General features: G+C 41.2%; 1 pseudogene; it reads left to right on the forward strand.

The window, feature by feature from the left end:
- The first annotated feature begins 2,474 nt into the window (after positions 1-2,474).
- LOC127414308 (neurogenic locus notch homolog protein 1-like) lies at positions 2,475-4,204 on the forward strand (annotated as a pseudogene).
- Positions 4,205-20,156: the final 15,952 nt, after the last annotated feature.

Genomic DNA, 20,156 nt, shown 5'->3' on the forward strand with positions numbered 1-20,156 from the left:
TTACACATTTACTGTTTGAGGCAAACATGGCAAAGAAGTCAAAATCCTCGGGCTCTGGAGACATTAAAAGACACTTATGGGTTCGAGATGAAAGCCCAGACAGGCCTGTGGACCGAGGACTCGATTTGGATGGCACGGTGGGAGAAGGAATCCAGCGTCAACTGTCCAACATGTCGGTGATGTTGACGAAGGTACTTGCGGACTTGGAGGATCTCGCTGTAATACGTCGATCGATTACGGCGATGGAAAAAAAATTCTCTGAGCTAGTCACAAGAGTGACAGATGTTGAAAAACAAATCGATTATTTGGAGTCATCAGAGAGGGAATTAGCCGCTAATCTGTCCGTGACCAAAGTTGATTTGGAACATGTTCTTGAAAAGCTTGAAGATCTTGAGAATAGAAGCCGCAGCAATAACATTCGAATTGTTGGAATTCCTGAGCATGAGGAGGGCAGAGATATGGTGAAATTCCTAGACGAGCTTTTCCCGAGTCTGCTTGACATAACAGGCCACAAGCTGGAAATCGAGCGAGCTCTCAGAGACCCAGCTCACAGATCAGCTGAGGGAGGAAGGCCCCGATCGGTTCTGGCCAAATTTTTGAAATCATCCGATAAAGATCTCGTGTTGCACCACGCGAGGAGCAAAGGAAAGCTTTCTTGGAAGAATTACAATATTTTCTTGTTCCCGGACTTTGCGAACTCGACAAGAGAGAAACACGATTGGTTTAAGGAATGCAAGAAACTCTTATATCAGTGGAAGATCACTTTTGCTCTGATGTTTCCAGCCAGACTGAGAATAAACACCAAGCACGGCAGCAAAGTATTTACATGTCCCAATCAGGCAATGTCTTTTATTGAAACAATGGGTGAGAAACCATTGGGTGTTTTTTTTTGTGAGTGGATTGACTCACTGCACATACTCTGGCTTTCGGAGGAAGCTGGGCACCAGTTTTGTTTATTTTTGCGTTGGCTCCGCCAAGTGGTTGGAGTTTGTTTTGTTTTGTGGATTAACACTTTTCCTTAAAGAAATGTTTGCATTGACATAAGATCACTTTTACAATGAAGTTCCCGGGCAGATTGAAAATAGACACTACGGATGACCGCAAAATATCTACATGCCCACACAAAGGATGTCTTTTATAAAGTTGGCAGATTGTGTAAATCATGGGATATACTTTTATGTGGCCTCCGAGTGAATTTGACTCTTGACCATCCGAGGAACTGGGATGCGTGTTTCGTTTCTTTTTCTGCTGGTCCCGCCTAGCGGTTGGAGCTTGTTTTGTTAAATAACACTACTTTGGGACAGATATGGATGAATCTGTCAGTTCCTTGTGCTTATGCCTCCTGTTGGCTGGAGTATATTTTGTGGAGTATTTTCGTGGGACATTGGAATGATTATGTCATCTGCTGCACTCATCAGCTGGCTCACTGAAGATTCGTTTGTCTGACCGAGGAAACTGAATGGCTTTATATCGGCTGGAATTTGTTTTGTGAAGGAACACACCTTGAGACAGTTCTGTGTATGAGTCTGCACATTCTTTGTGTTTATTCTGCCTATTGGCTGGGGTTTGTTTTACAAAATATTTGATGTTATGTAATTTTGCCTTACAAATTTGTGAGGCAAAATTGAGCAATCCGATGGCAAAGTTGTCTCTCGTAGGCGTACATGGACTCTTTGAGTTTAAAGGGATTGACAGTTGGCGCTGTCGTGCGTGGGGTACATTCGCACGTTTTTCTTTTTTCTGTTTGTTTTGTTCAGGGGGGAAGTTCGGGATTTTATTGTTGCATTGATGTTGAAATGTGGTCTTCATAATTTTGTCTTTGGCACACAATTTATTTTTTCTATTATATCAAAATGTCGAATGTTGGTATGAGTGTACTATCTCTCTCCACATGGAATGTGAATGGGTTGGGGCACCCCATTAAAAGAAGGAAGGTTATTTATTTTCTTAAACGTAAGAAATATGGTATAGTGTTTCTTCAAGAAATGCATCTTTCCCCGCAGGAAGCTGAAAAATTTGGGAAGATATGAGGTGGACATATTTTCATTAGTGTTGGCTCAAGTAAGAGCAAGAGAGTCATTATATTGGTAAATAAACATCTACAATTCAAATTTCTCAAACAGTTTAATGATAAATTAGGAAGAGTCATTATTGTTTTAGCAGAAATTCAGGGGCAAAGTCTGATTTTGGCTAATATTTACGCACCTGATACTGATGATCAGGGCTTTTTTATAGATCTTGAAGAGATGATATAATTTTAGGAGGAGAATTTTATTTTTTGATGGACTCAGTCCTTGATCATAGTGAAGCAAAAATGTGCAAGCCTCCTAGAGTAACATTGATGCTTCACAGGATGTGTAAAAATCTTGGTCTCACAGATATTTGGAGACTTTTGAACCCATCTGGTAGAGACTATACATTTTTTTCATCAGTCCATAAGATTTATTCTAGAATAGATTTTTTTTGATAATTGCATGGACGTCAACGTCTGCGGGCCTGATGGCTTCGCTCCACTAATTATTGTGTCCTGCAGTGGCGGCGGTCTTGAGAATGAAAATGGCGAGGGAGAAGACGATCTATCTGCTGACGTCATCACTGACTTCATCTACCACGGTGCCAACCTGCACAATCAGACAGACCGCACAGGCGACACCTGGCTGCCCACTACGCCCGTTCTGATGCAGCCAAAAGCCTGCTGGAGTCGAGTGCCAATGCTAACGTTCAGGATAACATGGGCCACACGCCTCTCCATGCTGCTGTTGCTGCTGATGCCCAGGGTGTCTTCCAGATTCTGATCCGAAACTGAGCAACAGATCTGGATGCCCGCATGCATGATGGAACGACTCTGCTGATCCTGGCCACCAGATTGGCTGTTGAGGAAATGGTGGATGAGCTCATTAACTGCCATGCAGATCCGAATGCGATAGATGATTCTGGTAAATCAGCTCTTCACTGGGTGGCCGCAGTTAATAATGTAGATGCTGATGTCTTATTTTGAAAAATGGTGCAAATAAAGACCTACAGAATAACAAGGAGGAGACGCCTCTATTCCTGGCCATTCGCGAGGGCAGGAAGTCCTACTCAATCACCTGGCCAACCGTGACATTGCTGATCACCTGGATCAACTCCCATGAGATATCGCACAGGAACGCATGCACCACGACATTGTCTGTCTATTAGAAGAATACAACCTGGTCCACAGTCCACTGCTGCCCCTATCGCCGCCGCCCCTCTGCTCTCCGAACACCTACCTGGGAATCAAACCCAGTCCAGGTGGTGCCAACAACAACACCATGGCCAAGAAGGCATGGAAACAGGGAGGTAAAGGTGTAGGAGGGAAGGATGAAGGTAAAGAGATGAGAAATAAAAAGAAGGAGGGTGGAGAGGGCAAGAATGGAGGCATCATGGAAGTGGGCATTCTCTCGCCAGTCGGTTCGCTGGAGTCGCCTCGCGGTTACTTTATCTGATGTGTCCTCGCCACCCATGATGACATCACTGTTTCAACAGTCCCCACCCATCACTTTGAATAAACTTCAAGGATTGGCCTGACTCCCACATGGGCGGAGCTCATCAGAGTATGGGCAAGCCGTTTGACCCTGTACCTCCTCGCTTATCCCATCTCCCAGTGGCTAACAATGGGGACGGAGCTCAAACGGGGGCTTGTGATTGGCTGCAGAGGGTGCAACAACAGCAGGCAGGTTTCCAGGCTCTTATACCCACAATGCACCCTGCCACCACCATCCCGCAGGTCATGGGCTATCCGACAATGCAAAGCAGCCATCTCGGCACGCCATCGCATATAATGCCTAACCACGCCCACCAGAATATTGTGACCTTGCAGCACCAAAACTCTAGCTCCGCCCTCTCGCACCACTTCCTGGGAGACCTAAGTGGGCTGGATATTCAGTCCGGCTCAGGACACGCCCCCATCCAGAACATACTGCCGCAGGAGACCCAGCGCATGGCTCTGCCCATTTCTATCATGCAATTCCTAACTCCGCCTTCTCAGCATATTTATTCCAACCCCATGGACAACTTGCCCAACCACCAACCGCAAGTTCCTGACCACCCTTTCCTCACGCCCTCCCCTGGCTCTCCTGACCAATGTCTAGCTCGTCTCCACATTCCAACTCGTCTGATTGGTCAGAGGGGATCTCAAGTCCCCAGTATGCAGATGAATCATATCCCCGAGGCCTTTAAGTAGGCTGGGCTTCAGCCTCAAGTAGCTAGTTGCAAAAGGACTGAATTTACAGAATTGACTCTTTAAATGATTTTATATATTGTTAAGAACTGTTTTTATTAATTTTGTGTGCTAAGAACTATTTTTATTGATTTTTGTATTTATTTATGTGCTTTTTTGATTAAAGATATGAGCTATTTTTTATTTATACCATTTATTTCTATTTTTGTTTTGATTATTAACTGCTCGGAAATTATTATGATGCTGCCAGAATTTTTTTTAATTAATTTTGGTATTACTGTTTTGAATAAAAATTTCATTATTCGATATTTATGTGATCCTTTTTTACCAATTTTGAAGTAGAAAAAGAGTCTTAATATTGTCATGCACTCATATGAACACGTGCACACATACATTCACACACCTCCACAAATGTGTTTTTGTACATGAAAGAGAGTCATTTATGGATGAGTTATGCTATGTTACTGATTATTGTCTGTACACTGTTCACTGAACAAAAACCATCATTAGGTTTGTGACGGAACTGTTCTGAGTTTGTGTAGAACCCAAATGTTTATCCCATGGTACCTTGCTTCAGGTGTTTTGGGCAACTTTTCCGCATATAGCATAGTGATCACTGTTATTTATTGCCTGCTGTAGACATGTAGTACATATTTTAGACATGTATATGAGTGTGTGTGTGTGTGCGCGCATGAGAGAGATGGGTAAAATAATGCAGATGTTTGTAAAAGTGTGTTTGTGTGTCACAATGTGGTGACGTCATCAGGTTCCAGACTTATGTTTTATAAATGCAGATCAGATGCTGTAATGTTACTGATGACATAAAAAGACCTATATGCTTATAGTTTGTGGGGGGGAAAAAAGTATTTTGTTCAATGATTTTGTAAAATACCTTTCCTTGACACAATAATGGACACCTTTTGGTGACATTACTTTAAAAATAAATAAATAAATAAATAAAAAATTTACATGCATCTGTGGAACGGTCGTTAAGACACTATGCTTACAGACGGTAGGCAATTAAGGTCACAGTTATAAAAACTTAGGACACTAAAGAGACCTTTCTACTGACTCTCAAAAACACCTAAAGAAAGATGCCCAGGGTCCCTGCTCATCTGCGTGAACGTGCCTTAGGCATGCTGCATGGAGGCATGAGGACTGCAGATGTGCCAGGGCAATAAATTGCAATGTCCGTACTGTGAGATGCCTAAGACAGTGCTGCAGAGAGACAGGAAGGACAGCTGATCATCCTCGCAGTGGCAGACCACGTGTAACAACACCTGCACAGTATCGGTACATCTGAATATCACACCTGTGGGACAGGTACAGGATGGCAACAACAACTGCCCGAGTTACACCAGGAATGCACAATCCCTCCATCAGTGCTCAGACTGTCCGCAATAGGCTGAGAGAGGCTGGACTGAGGGCTTGTAGGCCTGTTGTAAGGCAGGACCTTACCAGACATCACCGGCAACAACGTTGCTTATGGGCTCAAACCCAGACAGGATTGGCAAAAAGGGCTCTTAACTGACGAGTCACGGTTTTTGTCTCACCAGGGGTGATGGTCAGACTCACGTTTATCATTGAAGGAATGAGCATTACACCGTGGCCTTTACTCTGGTGTGGGGTCGATTTGGAGGTGGAGGGTCCGTCATGGTCTGGGGCGGTGTGTTACAGCATCATCGGACTGAGCTTGTTGTCACTGCAGGCAATCTTAATGCTGTGTGTTACAGGGAAGACATCTTCCTCCCTCATGTGGTACCCTTCCTGCAGGCTCATCCTGAAATGTCCCTCCAGCATGACAATGCCACCAGCCATACTGCTCGTTCTGTGCATGATTTCCTGCAAGACAGGAATGTCAGTGTTCTGCCATGGCCAGCGAAGAGCCTGGATCTCAATCCTATTGAGCACGTCTGGGACCTGTTGGATCGGAGGGTGAGGGCTAGGGCCATTCCTCCCAGAAATGTCCAGGAACTTGCAAGTGCCTTGGTAGAAGAGTGGGGTAACATCTCACAGCAAGAGCTGGCAAATCTGGTGCAGTCCATGAGGAGGAGATGCACTGCAGTACTTAATGCAGCTGCCTTACTGCCTAGCCCCACCCCACCCCACCCACCACCCCTCTGTTCAGAGACACATTATTCCATTTCTGTTAGTCACATGTCTGTAAAACTTGTTCAGTTTATGTCTTAGTTGTTGAATCTTTTTATGTTTATACAAATATTTACATGTTAAGTTTGCTGAAAATAAAAGTAGTTGAAAGTGAGAGGACGTTTCTTTTTTTGCTGAGTTTATATGTCAAACTACATTGTGTTAATGTCTGACACAGTAAAAACATTGCCTACCTTAAAAACTAGTGAAGTTTGATCAGTGGTTAAACGTGTTCAGGCGGTTCCCTCATACCTGAATGAACGGCTCTTTTGAATAAAATGAAAAAAAACAACAGTATTACAGTTCTTGTATAGTGGCAGGGCTGAGAGTCTTGGAGAAGCTAGAGAAAAGAGGACACCATTTATGCATGCTTCTTGAATATAATGTGATTCTTCTCCAATGAGGGGGAGGAGGGGGCGGGATTGGTCCACATGGGGATTTGTGGGAAGGCAAATTACACTACAGCACTAATATTATTGTGAGGCTGTGAGCAGACAGTGTCAGTCAATGCACTGGAGAAAACAGCAACCATAAAAAAAAATTTTTTTTAAAAAAAACCAAGTTGCTTGTCAGATTTTTTTTTTATTACATTTTTCATTGATTCAAACAAACAGGATTACACAAACAGAGCATACACACACTGAATCAATTTATAAAAAATTGTATGTCCCTTCCCCTGAACCCCCCCCCACGCTACACACAACCAGTGGTCCGACACAAAATGAAAATAACCACACATATATACAGAAAAAAAAACATTTAAAAGGAAACACTTAAGAATAAATATATATATAAAAAAACAATCTAATTTAACAAATATATATCCAAACCAAACAAAATGTCTCTCTCCACAGCCCATCACCGAACACCCCCCAAAAAGGCTAAAAACCTGCCCCATTTCTTATCATATGCAGCCGAATTGCCAAGCCATCTATATGACATTTCTTCAAATGAAGCTACCGTGCCCAATTCGGTGCACCATTCATAAAAAGAGTCGACTTCCATCCCCTCACAATTATCTGTCTCCCGATCATCACGCCAGTGAGGACCCACCTATTTACATCAGCTATATCCATAACCGCCCCATCACCCAACACACAAATTTGGGACAAAACAGAACCTGAGTGCCCAGGACCTCGGAAACAAAATTCTGGACTCTCAAACAAAACTCCTGAATCCTCGAACAAGACCAGAAGGCATGTAATATCTTCCAACTGGCAACGCCAACAGGTGGGTGTGTCTTTTAAACCCAGCCTATACAATCTATAGGGGGTCCAATATAATCAATGCAAAATCTTAAATAGCATCAGATGGACCCTTGCATCTCTAGATGTAGACTTGATGTTTTTTAGAATCCTATTCCACACTCCCTCCTCCAATACCAAGTTCAAATCTTTCTCCCATAATCTCTTGAGAGAAGTCGAAGTTCCGTCCCCCAGACTCTGAATTAACAGGGAATAATACACTGATGCCTCATGACCTTTTCCAAAAGCAGAAATCACTTCTCCTAAAGTATCTGCTGCTTTAGGGGGTTGTATGCTACTCCCAAAAATAGTACAGAGCAAGTGGCGTAACTGAAGATACCTAAAAAACTGAGATCTGGGGATCCCAAAATATTGAACCAAATTTTCAAAGGATCTCATCACACCACTCTCATAAAGATCACCGAGTGTATTAACCCCCCTCGCAATCCACTCTGACCAACAAAAAGGGGACTTATTAATGTATAGTTTGGGGTTTAGCCATAGGCTCGAGGCAACATTTAGATAATTATCTGAGTTAAACACTCTGGACACTTTTGTCCATACTGAGTGCAAATGTGAAATAATGGGGTGTGATTTAACTTCTCTGGTTAGTTTGATGGAAAAGCTTTGCAATGGCAAAATAGGGGCAAGCAGTTCTTGTTCAATGCAGAACCAGGGAGGGGCTCTTTCAGGTGGAAGCGACCAATGAGCCAAATGCCTGAGACCGAATGCATAATAATAAAACAGAATCTTGGGTAGGCCTAGCCCACCTTTGTCCATCGGCCTATGTAACTTACTGAAGTGTAATCTGGGACGTTTACCATTCCAAATGAAGGACTTCACTATGTTATCAAATTGCTTGAAATAAGAGAGGGGGACATCTACTGGGAGAGACTGTAGCAAGTAGTTAAATTTTGGAATACAGTTCATTTTAATACATTAACCTTCCCAATCATCGATAAATGTAATGAAGTCCACCTGCCCACATCGTTCGAAAATCTTTTTATTAGAGGGTCAAAATTAACACTAACTAAATCAGACAAATTTGCTAGGAATAAAATCCCCAAATACTTAATGCCCTGTTTGAGCCATTGGAAGGCGCCTGGCTGGAAAGCCGTTACTGGACAGTATGCTGTCAGAGCCAAAGCTTCGGATTTAGACCAGTTAACTTTGTATCCTGAGAACTTGGAAAAGGAATTCATAATTCTGTGGAGGCAAGGCATAGATCTAGTAGGTTCAGAGACAAATAATAAAATATCATCTGTGTAAAGCAGAAGCTTATGTGCCATACCTCCCGCTATCACCCCTGGAAAATCATCCTCCCCCTTATCGTAGCTGCTAATGGTTCCAGGGCAAGACAGAACAATAATGGGGAAAGAGGGCAGCCCTGCCGAGTGCCCCATTCAGAGTAAAATAATCTGAAATTAATCAATTTGTTTGTACCACCGCTACAGGGTGTCTATAAAGTAACTTAATCCATCCAATAAATGTACTCCCAAACCCATACATTTCCAAAATCTTAAAAAGATAATCCCATTCTACCATATCAAACGCCTTTTCAGGGTCAAGTGAGATCGGAGATTGATCATTCGCTACTGACCACATGATATTGATGAGACGCCTGATGTTATCAGAAGAGTTATGCCCCGAATAAATCCCACCTGATCTATATGTATAAGAGATGTCATAACCTTACTTAATTGGTTAGCCAACATTTTTGTTGGATCAGGGAGACTGGACGGTAACTTTTACACTCACTTGGATCTTTGTCCTAGCAACCACATTTTTAAAACAAGCCCAATTAAATCCCTGAGATTTAATAAGGAATTCATCCAACAATTTTTGGAATTTCTCTCTGGACTGGTGTCTCGTGGTGATAGACTCCTGATTCTTGGGCTTTTTAATATTCATGTATGCCGTCCATCAAAACCTCTGGTAAATGAATTTATCTCAGGTCACTAATGATATTTTACTCTCTATGGATTCAGGTTCACCTGTTGTCTTAGTTTTATTAGATCTCAGTGCCACGTTCGACACTATCGACCATAATATTCTTCTCAATCGTCTAGAATGTATGGTTGGCATCCAAGGTATGACCCTCAAGTGGTTTTCCTCCTATCTAAAAGAAAGAACATTCTCTGTAAATTTAGGTCATTTTTCTTAATCCAGCGTCAACTGTCCAACATGTCTGTGATGCTGACGAAGGTTGTTGCTGACTTGGAGGATCTCGCTGTAATACGTTGATCGATTATGGCGAAGGAAACAAAATTCTCTGAGTTGGTTACAAGAGTGGCAGATGTTGAGAAACAGATTGATTATCTGGGGTCATCGGAAAGGGAATTATCCGCTAATCTGCTAGCGACCAAGATAGATGTAGAAAGCATTTTGGAAAAGCTGGAAGATCTTGAAAATAGAAGCCGACGAAATAACGTACGGATTGTTGGAATTCCTGAGCATGAAGGCAGAGATATGGTGAAATTTCTAGATGAGCTCTTCCTGAGTCTGCTTGACATAACAGGCCATAAGCTGGAAATCGAGTGAGCTCACAGAGTCCCTGCTCACAGATCTGCTGAAGGGTACAGGCCCCGATCAATTCTGGCCAAATTTCTGAGATCATCTGATAAAGATCTAGTGTTGCACGAGGCGAGTAGTAAAGGAAAGCTTTCTTGGAAGAAAGAACAATATTTCCTTGTTCCTGTACTATACAAAGCACGAGAACTCGTGGAGTTGGAAGGGAATATTAAAAGTGCAGAGGCAGAGCTGAAGCGTCGAATGTTGTATGATGGCCTCAGAGAATTGACCCAATTGAAATACAGATATAATACTATTTTGTCACGGAAAGTGGAGTTTTGGTTATTCAGGGCAAGACAGTCATACTTTGAGTCTGGGGACAAAGCAGGGAAGCTTTTGGCTAGATATATAAAGTTGAGAGAGTCTTTTTCTACCATTCCCTCAGTGAAATCTGCTGGTGGTGAAATTTTTACCTCAGCCATTGATATTAATAATGCCTTTAAAGGGTTCTATCTTGAACTTTATAGTTCCACGTCTTCGTCTACTGATGAAGATATTAGAAAATTTGTGGAACCATTAGAACTCCCTAAATTGATGACTGAGCAAAAAAATTCTCTTGATTCTGAGATAACCTTGGAGGAGCTTGACAAGGTAATTAAGGCCTTACCTACAGGCAAGGCTCCGGAGCCAGATGGTTTTGCCGCTGAATTTTTAAGATCTAATGCTACAGAATTGGCTCCACTTTTGTTAGACGTTTATATGTAATCATTAAAGAAAGAAAAGCTTTCCCCAACCATGACACAAGCCTGGATCAGTCTGATTCTTAAAAAGATTAAAGGTCCATGCAAGTGTAAATGTTACCGTCCAATTTCCCTGATCCAGCTAGATGTAAAAATTTGGTCAAAAATGTTGGCTAACCGATTAAGTGAATTTATGACACCTCTTATACATATAGATCAGGTGGGGTTCATTTGGGGCTGTAGCTCTTCTGATAACATTAAGCGTTTCATCAATATCATCTGGTCAGTGGTGAATGATCAGTCTCTGGTCGCTGCCATCTCACTTGACACCAAAAAGGTGATTGATATGGTAGAATGGGATTATCTTTTTAAGATTTTGGAAATGTATGGGTTTGGGAGTACATTTATAGGTTGGATTAAGTTACTTTATAGACACCCTGTAGCGGTGATACAAACGAATGGATTCATTTCAGATTATTTTACTCTGGATAGGGGCACATGGCAGGGTTGCCGTCTTTCCCCATTATTGTTCTGTCTTGCTCTGGAACCATTAGCAGCCGCGATAAGTAAGGAAGATGATGGCGGTGATGGCGGGAGGTCTGGCGCATAAAGCTTTTGTTTTACACAGATGATATTTTATTATTCATCTCCAACCCCACTAGATCTATGCCTTGCCTCCACAGAATTATTAATTCCTTCTCTAAATTCTCAGGATACAGGGTTAATTGGTCTAAACTTGAAGCTTTGGCTCTGACAGCATACTGCCCGGTAACGGCTTTTCAGCCAGGCACCTTTCAGTGGCCCAAACAGGGCATTAAGTATTTGGGTATTTTATTCCCAGCAAATTTATGTGATTTAGTCCGAGTTAATTTTGACCCTTTAATAAAAAAGTTTTCAAGTGATGTGGACAGGTGGGCTTCATTACATTTATCTATGATTGGGAAGGTTAATGTTATAAAAATGAATTGTATTCCAAAATTTAACTACCTATTACAATCTCTCCCCATTGAAGTTCCCCTCTTTTATTTTAAACAATTTGAAAGTATAGCTAAATCCTTTATCTGGAATGGTAAATGTCCTCGAATGCATTCTAACAAGTTACACAGGCCAACTGACATAGGTGAGTTAGGTCTCCCCAAGATTTTGTTTTACTATTATGCTTTTGGTCTCAGACATTTGGTGCATTGGTCGCTTCGGCCTGAAAGAGCTCCTCCCTGGCTCTTTATTGAACAGGAGGTCCTTGCCCCTATCTTGCCGTTGCAATGTCTTTCTACCAAGCTGCCCGGAGAAGTAAAGACACATCCCGTTATCTCACACATGCAGTTAGTGTGAACAAAAGTTTCCCACGTGCTCAATTCGGACATTTACCTGAACGTTGCCGCAATTATTTGGTTAAACCCTAAATTGTGTATTAACAAGTCCCCTTTTTGCTGGACAGAATAGATTGAGAAGGGAGTTGCTACGCTGGGTGACCTGTATGAAAATGGAGCATTGAGTTCCTTTGAAAATATTATACAGCAGTTTGGGATTCCCAGATCTCAATTCTTCAGGTACTTACAGCTGCGCCATCTAATTTGTACCACCTTTGGATGTAGTACGCAGCCCCCTAAAGCTGCAGACACACTTGAGATGATACTAGCGGCTTTTGGAAAGGGTTATGATGCTTCAGCGTACTATTTGTGGCTAATTCAGAGTCTAGGGGACGGGGTTTTGACATCTCGTAAGAAGTTATGGGAGAGAGACTTGGAGGATGAAGAATGGGGTAGGATTTTTAAAAATGTCAAGTCTATGTCTAGGGATGCAAGGGTGCGCCTCATTCAATTTAAGATACTGCATCATCTTTATTGGACTCCCTCTAGATTGCATAGGCTTAGCCTTAAAGACACACCCACCTGCTGGCGATGCCAATCAGAGGATGTGTACATAGCCCACATTTTTTGGTATTGTACTAAGATTCAGGAGTTTTGGTCGAGGGTTCAGAGTTATGTCTGTGAGATCCTGAGCACTCAGATTTCACTCTGCCCCAGACTTTGTATTTTGGGTGATGGGGCGGGTGTTAACTTAAGGAATAAACACATAAAAACTGGGTCCTTTCCAGTGTGATGATCGGCAGAAAAGTGAGGGCTGGTGCACCCTCATTTCATGAGTGGTGCACCGAATTGGGAAGAGTTGCAGCCTTTGAAAAGATGACGCATAGACAGCTGGGCAGCTTGGGTGTCTTTGACAAGAAGTGGGCCACTTATTTGGCCTTCTTAGAGGGTTGCTAGGGAGGAACAGTGGAGAGGGACAGTTTAAATGGTGTGTATGCAATTGATTGATGTGTGGAACCCTTTTTCTTTTTCTTTTTTGTTAGGCAATTTTTTGTGTTTTTTATTTTATGTCAGTGAGTATTTTCTTTGGAATGTCTGCTTGTATGTGTGTCTGTTATTATTTGGTGTCTGACCACTGGGATGTGTGTTGGGTTGGGGGGGGAGGAAGGGAGGGGGGGCATATTTTGATGAAAGTTGATTCTGTGTTTTCATGTACTGTTTGTGTTGATTTGAGTTTGGAATCAATACAAAATTTTAATGCCAAAAATTAAATCTGTTTTTATATCACTCTGTCATTTTGTTTGTTTTGATCTGTAAAGCACTTTGTGTCAACTTCTGTTGTTTTTAAATGTGCTCTATAAATTAAGGTTGACTTGACTAATCTCTCCCATTTCTTCGCATGCATAGTTTTTTTCTGCTGATTTTTTACTCCCGCTTTTATACTTTTTAACGCGATACAACTACGTGCATTTCACTGTGCACCCCAGCCTTTCTACTTTTACCACACGCATTTTTTACATGGATCATTGCATCGATCTCAAACCACTGGTGATCAGGGACCACCACAACAACAACGATTACGTGAGGGATTCACATTGATCACGAACCCCCACTGATCTAAAACCACCACCACAACAACAACAAACAATTGCGGTAAGTCATGGCATCACCTCACATTATCGCTGCTTGCACCACATGTCACATGTTTACTATAGCTTCTTCCATCAGCAGTGAGGGATTACATGTGATAAATGTAAAGGATTAGTCAAGCTGATGGAGAAGATAAATGAGTTAGAGGCACTCATCCGAACGCTAGTGGAGGTCAGTGAGGAAGAGAAGTTGAGATACTGTTTCAGTTGCAGGTAGTTCAGCGAGCAACACAAACACTTTAGTTGCAGCTGTAGAGCCCCTGCAGCAGGGTGTTTGGGTGATGTCTCGGCAGCATACTCGTAGGCCAAAGCAACACCACTCTCCCATTCCTGTTAGGATTTTCAATCAATTCTCCCCACTCAGTGATGCACCCACGGAGAATCATGTTGAAAGCACCCTTGTTATTGGTGACTCTTTTGTAAGCAACGGTGTGCGGTCTACAGAAGCTGTGAATGCCCTGCATACCTGAGCCATTGGAGAGAATGAGTGAGGGGATTTACTTATTAATATTAACATTAATATAAATTTCATTGTTATTTGAGGTGTAACATAAATCTTATTTTCATAGTAAATAGTTGGAAATATGTATGTCTCTGTCTTCAAATGATTTCACTGCCAAACGATAGTAGTTTTCTGCAATCTGTTTCAGTTATGGAGGGATTCAGGTGAGCGGATCCACAGTAGCTTTGGTGCCTATGCTCTATTGTTATAAATCGGCATCATTGATCCACATTCTCATTGGTTGGTTTGCATGTAGATAATATAATGTGCTAGAAAAGCTGTACACAAATTGCTCACCCAAGTGGAAAAACAAGGTACTGTTGCCAGATTTCGATTACAGAAAATCACCTAAATGCAGCTGATGCCAAACTAAACTAAATCAAATTAACAAAATGTAAACCGTAACGGTATACTTTCATGTTTTTCTCAAATCAGTTTGTGAAAATTCACTGAAAACATTTTCCCCCACATTTTGACATACACAAAGTACACATTATCTGGCAACACGAATAAAAAAAAAACATAGCTAATGTAGCCATTGTGTTAGGCACGTCACATATCAAAACATAACAACACTTTAAGCAGCAGTTGGCGATTGGCACATTGAAACACCAAAGATATTAGCTAGGATAGCTTTTACCCTGCTGGAATTTAAAATGGAAGAACCTGAAACGCTACTTTTTAATCTGTTTTTGCCCCAACTGAAGACACCTGACAGCTTCTATGAAAAGAAATTCATGAAGAATGATCAGAGAATGAATTTCATATACAAATAAGGTAGGAAAATGGGTGGTATTTTATATCTACACCTGCCGTGGTGTATCTTATTTTTCGTCTCTGATTTTGGTTTGTGTCTTTGAGTTTGTCCTAAGCTGATGCGTACCGTTTACCGGCTGCGTTTGGTTTCATCATTGGGGGTGGGGGGTTGGCTTGGGATGTTACACAGCATACCCAACTGCAGCATGTACCAGCCAGACTTCACTTCAATCTACTAAGGTGGACTTCACAGAGGATGAATTGATGCAAACTCAAAGACGTGGGATTCTTCATGAGCCAATGTCCAAAGCATGGGCTCTGGATGGAGTTCAACAAAATTAAGCCATAAGTTTCCAGCCAGACTGCGATGCTCCTCACTGAATGATACCTAAATCAACTTGGTCAAAGGAGAGACAAAACTCTCATTAAAAATGAACTACATAGAAAATGAATTAACCACTAACAAAAGCCTTCATCGGCCAAGATCAAAGGACAATGCATCTACGTGTATTTCCTCAGTTAATTCGGGATGACTTCAAGAACATTAACACTAAAACTTATAGTTAATACAAAATTATTTTGTTTAACCATTGACCCACAACACTTACTTAGTTTACTAATTTTACTAATAGGGATGGGTGTATCGATACTAAAGTATCGATACTTCCGATACTGATGTCAAATCAAGAATATCGATCCTCACATAAAAATATAGATTCTGATGGGTTTTTTTAAAAAAACAATTTAACAAGTGATCTTATTATTTAGATTACATGAATATTAATGCATCTCATAAGCATCATAGTGGAAAAAAGAATTATATGAGTGAATTGTTGCATGGCACCAGAAATATGTTTTCTTCTACTCATCTTGACGTGCAGAAATGCTAAAATACACTAGCAGTCACAAACAGCGCTCACCCTTTCAGTCATAGCGCTTCTTCAAAGAGGGAGCAGTACTTTCCTGAGGTAATGACAGAAAAACACACCTAGACGTGACATGTATTATAATGGGCTTGTTTGACCATTTTTACAGGTTTATTTAACTGTTGTTAAAACATTAATAATGATCTTTAATCCTTGTTAATAAATGATACCCTTATGAAAACTTACCATGGATTTACTGTAGTAATATTGTATTAACCATGACTGTAGTAACTATATGTTTTTTGTTTTTTTTTTGGCAGTAACCAAGGTTTTGTACAATTGACCATGGTTTTACTACAGCATTACTGTAGTATCCATGGTAACTTGGTTTTAGTAATCGTAAACATATAATATCTATGGTTAATTTTGAGGTTTTATATGTGGCCTATATTTACTCATTTTTAAAAGGTAAACAAAGCAGCCTAATAATTTTCTGTTCAGGCCCATAAATATATAAAAAAATGTAAGTAATAGGTTACTAATTTTATCCAAAGAACTCTTAAAAATTCAATTTAATAGAGGTATCAGTATTGGTATCGATATCGGTGATATTGGCCTAAAAGTACTTGGTATCGGATCGAAAAGAAAATATGTGGTATCGCCCATCCCTAACCACTAATAGTTCTAAACATTAATGACAAATATTGGCATTATATTCATTCATTTTCTATTATAGCATAATTTCATGTACAGCTGCTTTGAAATGCTTGTTGTGAAAAGCGCTATACTTAAGCAGTATCACACGAGCAAGAGTGGGATATGGCCCTACGTCAGCACTGCTCTGATTCGGCCGAGTGCCATAGGTAATCACAGCAGTGCTGATTTAGGGCCATATAGCACGATTGCGGGTGTGATATTGCTTATATACAACAGTTCAATGAACAAGTACATTTTAAAAAATGAGGAAAAACTGAGTACGGTCACAAAAAACACATTTGTGCATGGAACTTATTTGTTACATGACGGTTCAGAATCTGCCATTACTGGTTCACACCAAATGATGTCCTCCGCAAGCCGGATGGCTTCCTCCAGCGATGCCGGGTGGTGGCACTGGACCCACTCCGCCATCCCTTTTGGCAGTTGATGTATTAATTGCTCCAGTACCACCTGGTCGATGATCCCATCGATGCCGCGGTCCCCCGCTAGCAACCATCTTCGGCAGGCATCGCGGAGCCGTTGGGCAAAGGCAAACAGTCGGAGTTCTCCAGCTTCAGGCTCCGGAAGAGTTGACGACTTTCTTCCGGACTTCGACCAACCCATTGCAGGATGGCTTTCCTTAAGTCTCCGTAAGCCAGGAGGCTCATCACTGGTAGTTGTTGAGCCGCGAGTTGGGCTTCCCTGGACAGTAGCGGTATGAGTCGGGCCACCCACTGGCCGGGTGGCCAGCCCCAGATCTCGGCGGTGTGCTCGAAGAGGTCCAGGAACGCCTCTGGGTCGTCCGCCGCCCCCATCTTTTGTAACGCAGGCGGGGGTAACGGCGTGTGGGTGTCCGGGCTCGTGGCTAGGGATGCCTCCTGGCTGAGAAGGCTCCGGATCGCCTGTCGGTCCTCTGCTTGAGCGCACTTGAGCTCCACAAACCGGCAGTCTTGATCTTGCTGGAGCTCAAGCAGGGATTGCTGGTGGCTCCGATGTAAGCCAGCGAGGGCTTGGAGGATCTCAGCCAACTGGGAGGACTCTACGGGGCGACTTCCGTCCATCTTCAAACCTTTTCCCGGGTTTCGGCACCAGTGTAACACTTCTCAGTGGAAGGAGGAGGCGAGAAGCAGATTTCCAGGTTCAGGTAAGTATTTTTATTTTCCTCTCTGCAGCAAATACACACCCTCAGGGCTTTTACGTTGTTCAATAACTCAGTCTAAATAAATCCACAAACTAGTTCACAAAATAAACTCTCAAATTTGCAATAACAACTCTTGGCTTCACAATCCGTGCCCAGGCTCTCTCTCTGTCCTACCTGCGGTGTGGCTCTATTTATGCCGCTCTCCCCATGCTCACTGAAATTAGAGACAGGTGTTAGACATAATTTAACTCAGGTGTAAGCGCCCTTACCGCTTTCTCTCTCTCCGGAGAGATGCTTGACCACGCCCCCGCTGCCACATACAGCTATGGCTAACAATGCATATCAACATTTTTTGAATTCAGTATTGATTATACATATTTTGCACACAAATGCTTTAATTGCTATCTGATCGTAAATTGTATGAAAGTCATACAGTACACTGAAGAATTGCATTGCATTAATCATAATGGCTTACTACTTCTGCCATATTTGTCTATGGCAGAAATAGTAAGAGCTGTATAGTTGTATGGAATTCCAAACTCTGCTTCTTTTAGTTCCTCATTGTGTTCTTCTGTTGTATCTTGGTAGGTAATTATTGCAATATTTAATATTTTGTTGAATGTTTTCCTAAAAAATGTGTTTATTAACTGCAAATGTGTAAAGGGCACCACATGGAAATATGCACAGCAGAAATTCCTGTTAGAAAAAGAAATAAGTAAAAAGTAAAGGAAATACACTCTTTCAATATACAGTATGCCCTCTGAAAACAAGTCTTAACACCTTATGGCAATTTTACTTTGTAAATGTTGTAAAGATATTTGCATGTTTAATTTGGAGATAATTTTTTTCTGCAATGAGAAGCAATGCAGTTCTTCAGTGTACTGAATGACTTACATACAATATACAGTCACGTAGCAATTAAAGAATTTGTGTGAAAAATATGCATAATCAATACTGAATAAATAAATTGTTGATATGCATTGTTCTAATGAGATTATTTTGCTCTGTGCAAATCTTGCAATGATGCAGGAAGACCAGCAACTACTAGAAGAATCATTGTTTTAATTGGGGTTGAGAGAATGTCATCATCACCAGTAATGTAAAATACACCTTGATTTGCCTTTGTTTCCACAAAAGACATAAATGATACCTGTATGTGTGTACGGATATTTGGAGACAAACATGAGAATGTGCAAGATGATTGACAGGCAAAAGCGTCAGAGACACATTTTTGTTCACTGTTAATGGAGTCTAGAGCTGTCACAGAGACCGGTGAGATATCTTAGGACACTTATTTCAGTGATATCATTCAGGGAGTAGGAACATTTTCTGCATGCCATTCCATAAAAAATAGCTTACATTATCTTAAATATACAGCAGTTTCCATATCAGCTTGCTGTGTAAATATTACTAATATGTTTACATTTTAGTCTGGTGGTGTGTGTAAAATCAGTGAAAGTTAAGATGTGTTATTGATTGACTAAGTATATACACATTAAATATATAATGTATATTAACATTATCCAGTTTTTCTGGCCAACTCTGTGTGCTGCCATAATACTGATTGACAGTTTTCTTGTTGTGGTCTCCAAAAAAAGCAATGTAAAAACAAGCAATCTGAATCGAAACAAGCAATTCAGACAGTGATCAACAACAATTTTAAGTGTTAATTGCAGGAGTAAAAATGATTTCATGCTCAACTTGTGCAATTGTTGGCTGTCATAACAACTTGAAGTAGGCTAGTTAATGATATCAATGAACTGTAACTAACCTTGGGCCATCACTTCATGTCATCTACCTATTCCTTAAACTTTGATGGGTGAGGAAAAAAGGTCATCGTGGCTCTATGAAGCACTTTTTTTGTTGTTGTTGCCAATTTTAACAAATTGAATTCATTATATGTCACATTACAGGTGCATCTCAATAAATTAGAATGTCGTGGAAAAGTTCATTTATTTCAGTAATTCAACTCAAATTGTGAAACTCGTGTATTAAATAAATTCAATGCACACAGACTGAAGTAGTTTAAGTCTTTGGTTCTTTTAATTGTGATGATTTTGGCTCACATTTAACAAAAACCCACCAATTCACTATCTCAAAAAATTAGAATATGGTGACATGCCAATCAGCTAATCAACTCAAAACACCTGCAAAGGTTTCCTGAGCCTTCAAAATGGTCTCTCAGTTTGGTTCACTAGGCTACACAATCATGGGGAAGACTGCTGATCTGACAGTTGTCCAGAAGACAATCATTGACACCCTTCACAAGGAGGGTAAGCCACAAACAATCATTGCCAAAGAAGCTGGCTGTTCACAGAGTGCTGTATCCAAGCATGTAAACAGAAAGTTGAGTGGAAGGAAAAAGTGTGGAAGGAAAAAGATGCACAACCAA

The sequence above is a fragment of the Myxocyprinus asiaticus genome, chromosome 23 (assembly GCF_019703515.2).
Source record: "Myxocyprinus asiaticus isolate MX2 ecotype Aquarium Trade chromosome 23, UBuf_Myxa_2, whole genome shotgun sequence".
NCBI classification, from domain to species: domain Eukaryota; kingdom Metazoa; phylum Chordata; class Actinopteri; order Cypriniformes; family Catostomidae; genus Myxocyprinus; species Myxocyprinus asiaticus.